This window comes from Rhinatrema bivittatum, chromosome 9, assembly GCF_901001135.1.
Source record: "Rhinatrema bivittatum chromosome 9, aRhiBiv1.1, whole genome shotgun sequence".
Classification (NCBI taxonomy): Eukaryota; Metazoa; Chordata; class Amphibia; order Gymnophiona; family Rhinatrematidae; genus Rhinatrema; species Rhinatrema bivittatum.
This window is the reverse complement of record NC_042623.1, coordinates 155,127,977-155,133,976: the sequence shown is the minus strand read 5'-3', so window position 1 is coordinate 155,133,976 and position 6,000 is coordinate 155,127,977.

The window sequence follows — 6,000 nt, the reverse complement described above, 5'->3', positions numbered from 1 at the left end:
CCGCATGGCTTGCGCTCAAGCAGTTTCACTTTTACTTTCACTTTACATCGGGGGAGCGGCTGTTGTAAGTGTGTAGATTCAGAAGGAGAAAGAGGGAATAAGATACAATTGGTAAGTTGAAAGTTTTATAATTAGTATGATAAGGTGTTTTTCGTTAGTGGATTTTTACCAAAGTTTAGTTGTTAAACAAAAACAAATGCGGTGCTTTTAAAACTAGAAACTGCATGGCTGGATATTATAGTTTACAGCTGTCTGTGATCAGAGGTACATAAATGCCTCCAGTTTATTTTAGTCTATGAGATTTATTGTTATCAGTTCATATTTAAGTTTGCTTTGGAGTTAATGCGTGATTGCTGTTAGGGTATCATTAACCAGAGAAATGAAGTTTTTTCAGTTTTTTGGTGTTTTGCTTCTCCCCCCTCCCCCTCAAGGTACAGAGCTGACTGATGTAGCCATGGCTGGCCACAAGGACTCTTATGTTCACTGTAAACGTAGAAAAAGAATAACCAGCTCAGTAAGCTTTTTAGTTTTTGGTTTTATTTCCTACCATTAATGCAGAGATGCTCATATTTGCATCTAAGTTTTTAGAATTGTGTGATTACCGAGAGTTTATTGTGCATTGTGTTTCATTTCATTTGGTAAGAACGAAAGCATGAATTTGTGTTTATTTAAAGTCATTTATAATTAGATTTGATTTATCATTGGAGAGGGATGTATGGTTTTTTCTTTGGTCAGGGGTATAGGCAGAGAGATAGAAGGAAACAATCTATAGATATACTACAAGAGAGCAACTTTATTCTAATGAATTGATCTGTTTAATGTGAAAACAGAAATTTGTGTTGAAAGTATGGGGAAAGTGAATATTCGGGATGAGAGATGACGTAATGTTAAAGAGGGAAAAGATCTATGAAGATGCAGAAGGCTGTGTGCTGAGAAATTTAGACTGTTTTGGGTAAAAGGAGAGAAAAGATATAAGTAAGTTGCATTAAAATTGTGTGAAGATATGATTTAATTAAATTAAACACAGGTCAGAAATAAACGGACGGCACTAATATGCATGACCTTTTTGCGGCAATATGTGTTAATTACGTTAGTTCTTAGTTTTGATTATATCTCACTAGCTGCTAACTTTTAGACGTAAGGGAATGAATTAGGTGGTTTATTTTGATGGGAGTTCAGGTATTACATGTTTGTATTGTGGACTGGTTAGATGATATGTAAAGGAGAAAGATTGTGAGACGGTGAACAGCAGAGAGTTAAGCAGCAATGCCTATTATCTATTTATATGCCAGTAAGAAAAACTTTTGGTTAATGCATATTAGTCTGTGCCATCCTTTTATTTTGCAGACTTCCAGACTCCTAGCTGATATATGTCTGTGCTTTTGGAAATGATTCGTATTTCTATTTAGGGTATTTACAGGATTTGGTAGTAAGAACTTTGTGGAACATATGCATATTGGATGGAAATAAATGACTTTTAATTAAGTGCAAAGTTGTTTGTTTTAAGTTTTTCTTTTAGAAGGCGAGTTAGGAGTTTACAAGCATAGGAAAACAAAAAGAGATTTTAGATTTGTAAAAGGAAGTAGCTCTTATCATAGGGGATAGCGCCTCCTAGGGGTGGACCATCAGAGAAAGGAAAGTAGCTTTATGACTGTTTTTTGCTGAATTAAGGTATAACAGTAGTTTGACTTTTAAAGAACATGTAATGTCATTTTTAACTTTCATTTTAATCATTATATTAACTGTTATATATTAGATTTCTTTCCAGGGTACTAAAGCACAAAGCGCATCTGTCTCTATGCTATGGGAGATGAAGATCAGTTTTTTTCCAGTTTGATTCCTTTTCAATTTTTGAATAGATCTATTTTAATTTTCATCTTGAGTTTTTGTTTTCTTTTGTGGATCGATCCAATTCTTTTATATTTTTAAAATACGTTTTTCTTTTTTGAGCTCAAACGTTTGACATGTTGTCTGTTCTATGTTACATGTGGAAACTGAGGAATGAATGAATGTATTATGTGGTCAGTGCTGTGACATATATGTTTTAATGTACAGTTTGAGTATTTATGTTTGTGGTTTGGACCATTGCATGATGTTTTGAAATAATGTGGGGATTATTTGGCAACTTAAATATAGGGAGTACGTGATATAAAAGTATTTTCTTACTACTTAATCGGATTTGTTGCACTTTTATTTAGGTTTGAATTCATACACATGCATCCAATCTAAGGAGCTAAGAGATTCTGCCTTGACATCATCACTGACTCCTACTAAAAGAACTATATACGCCCTGAATGCAGAAATTATGGTCACAGACTTTCTTACATATTATATGGACTGCAAGGCGTACAATTTATACCTGATTTTTGTTTTTTCTATGTTTTGTGGGAATGACTTTATGCAGAATTTAGGTTTTTTCATTCTCTGTCAGCACTTAGGTGTTCAAGTTAATAATATTATTTGAAGTGATGCTGTTTTTATTAGTTTGTATGTTCCAAGTTAAGTATCTCTTATTCTAATGTTTTTGCTGAACCCTTCTTTGAATATCTTTTCTTATGACACTATTTACTAGATTTTACCTAATGACTGTTTCACTCTCTTTCACAAAGATTACTGTTCTCCTTGAAACAAATACGTACCTTACACATGAGGAGCTTTGCTATAGGGATCTGCAACATTCTATTACTATATCTTTCGGCATATTAATTGCTCATTGTTCTTTTCTTTTTATTTTGGTCCTTTCACTATAAACTCTATCTGTGACTTATAAGTTAGTGGGTTTCTATTTAGGATTCCAAAGGGGAAGATATAATTTTCCTTATTTCTGTCTTTTATTTATATGACATTCCTTCCTTCCCTGTGTAAAATCTTACACTGATGGTTTATCAATTCTGTAAAGTGGTTTACATAATATGTTAAAGACTTTCTCACAGAGTTAGCTTTCATCTATTGTTATGATTATCCCCAATATATTTAGACTTACCATCATTTGAGAAGGGTATTAGCCCCATTTCCCCTAGAAGTATCTGAAGACGAAGCAGTATTACTAGCCATCATTTACCTTAATAATTAATACTTGCCCTACACAGCTGTATTATCTCTTGGATATATGACTGCTACAAGTGAATTAGGACAGTCCATACAGTGAGTGCTTTCACTGCTACAGTTTATTGTCATAATACTGGATAGTACTATACATACCCTACAGAATTAGTATGATGTTTCAGACTTTTGCTATGCCTTTGTCTATCATGCATATGTTTTGTATTTGATCTTCCATCACTGCAGCATATGACTAGAATATGTCTTATGCTTTGCAACACTTTTACATCATGTATGCACAACACAGTATGAGTTTTTCTATAGATTCTTGGTTTTCTTCTATGTTATTGGTTTCTTTACTTTTCTGGTAAGGTGCATTGATTATATCCCTAGTTGCCATTTTAATGAATATTATCCTGGGTAGTTGTTCATAACAACAGTATTCATTGAAAAGATTTGCCCAGAATACCTAGTATTATATGAAAAACACAGTACTTTCATACTGGTCTCTCTGTGTACTTATCTTTACATGTTATACCACTATTATGTACTTACTTGATTCTGAAAGATAACATATGTGATCATGTTATTATGAAGTAGGTCCTTTTTATAATGCAGGTATCTGTATAGCTCCATTATAGAGCTAATAGTTACCTAGTGAAATTAGTTTTGATGTTATTTTTTGATTAACTAGTGAATGCTTGTGGGAGCATCCTTCATATTAATTGGGAATCTAGAGGGACATACACCTATGCACTACACCTGATAAATACCAAGGTTAGTGGTTAGGTTACACTTTTAAGTTCCTCTGTCATGGCTTAGCATCGAAGACTGATTGATGTGACACCTATCCATTTTAAGGTGTCCCATAGAGGGAAATGAAGAATATGTCTGAGTAAGATAACCAAGAATACCCAGACTCCTCTGCTGTACTAGCCTGTCAGAGGTGAATGAACTTTGAGAGACTTTCTGACTATCACAGATTCAACGGATGCAGAAGAGTTGGGAAACTGGTAAATCCTGCAAAGCTTATAATTACAGGCCAGGAAGGCATCAATGACTTGCAGAGAATCTCTGAGACAGATTTGCTGGCAACAAAAGGAGAGAGGCCTATTTTAATGGCCACATTTACTTCACAATGCAGGGATACTCATTCTGCAGGAAACCAGGATGCAAGCCTTTATCTTGCAGATATTGGTTTCAATGACCTGAAACCAATTTGAATGAATCCTGGTGCCAAGCTCTATTCAAGACCCAGACTGGGAGGTGTTTACAATAAACAAAGAAGAACAACAGAAGACAAGAAGAGAATACTTGCATCAAAGCCAGTATGATACAGGAACTTGTTTACATTGGGAGGAGGAACAGGGTTAGAAGAATTCTTAGTTGAGGGAGGTCCTCACAAGCATTTCCTATACAGGATAGATTGTCATGACAACCGTATCATGTGTTTGTGGGCGGTTACACTTTTCTGGAAGCTTCGGGAAGGTTGTATTTAATTATATAAGTCAAAGCATGGCAGAGATTCAGGGAGATGCTACTTATTACAGATAGAGGGCAGATTGCATCTCACAAGAACACTTGTCTTTGCATGTCTTTTGAAAAAGCCAAAATAAACTAAATTTTAAAACCTCTTGCTGAATTGCAGTGTTCTTGTGCCCTAAGCTATGAGTCCCAAAATTAGACAAGAGTTAGGCCTGGATTTATCAAAATGCGAAAAATATCACATGGAATAGGAAAAGGGGTGTGTTTTATGATAATAGGCAGTTCATTGCAAAGTGCACTAATACCTATGTGAAACACTAACCTTTTCACACTTTGTGATACATTTCAGAATTATTGTATTTCCTGCATACAACCACTGGGTGGATCATTTTTAGTAGTTTTGAAGCTCCTGGAGGAGACGTACAAACAGAGCAGTGCTCTCTTGTGAAGATTTTATGACCTTCGGAATGAGGAAACTCACTCAAAGATGAGATTTGTGCAATGTTCTCTCAACCTAGCTTGATGTTACCCAGGTAGAGAGTCCATCAAGCTAGGTGAATGAATTTCTTAGCAGGATTAACAGTCAAAATGATTCCCAAGTCCTTGACATGTGTCCCTGCTGTAAAAATGCAATTTTGATGGATGAACACAAAGATGAGATTTGTGCAATGTTCTCTCAACCTAGCTTGAATGTCAAAGTGGCCCCTAACCCCTACACTCTCTCTCTCTATCTCTCTCTCTCTCTCTCTCAAACCAGCATTTGAGAACACATCACAATAAAGCCTTAACACAACCTATCACATGACAACACTACTGAAAAAGGTGTAGTTAAAGCCATGTGATAGTTGACATCCATGACTACTAAAACCAGCATGGGCAAAAACATTGCAATAAAGCCCTAACACTAATGAAAAAGGTATACTTAAAAGCTGTGTGATAGGGATTCACAAAACCGTGAGCCCACTCCTCCTCTTTTACAAATTTGCATTACACCATGCGTTATGGTGCTATCGCATGTGTTAAAGGCACTTAACGTCAGGCATCATAGTGGATAATACGGGGGTGTTTCCAAGATGGCGACCTAGACGGTGTGTGCTGTCGCGTTCCCGCTTGCTGTTTCCGCAAATATCTTAGAACCAAGTTGATCTTGGTAATTTTCATTATGCCGCATAAGCGCAAGGGCAAGATTAGGGTTTTCCCAGCGGACCCTGATCCTGTGGTGGAGCAGCGTTTGATCACCCAGTACACCGTCACTGCACATTCTAAACCAGCGGAGAGCCCCATTGGTGGTTCGCGGAGAGAGGCCACGATATCGCCCGGAGAAGTCACCTTAAGCCCGCCAGATTCAAAGCAACCTCTAATTGCATCCTCACCGAATCCTGCCGCTTCTGCACCGACACCGATTGAGGGTGGAAGTCTCGTCGGAAGGTCTGTGCTTGCAGGGAGGAGCGGCGGTGACACGGAGGAACTCCC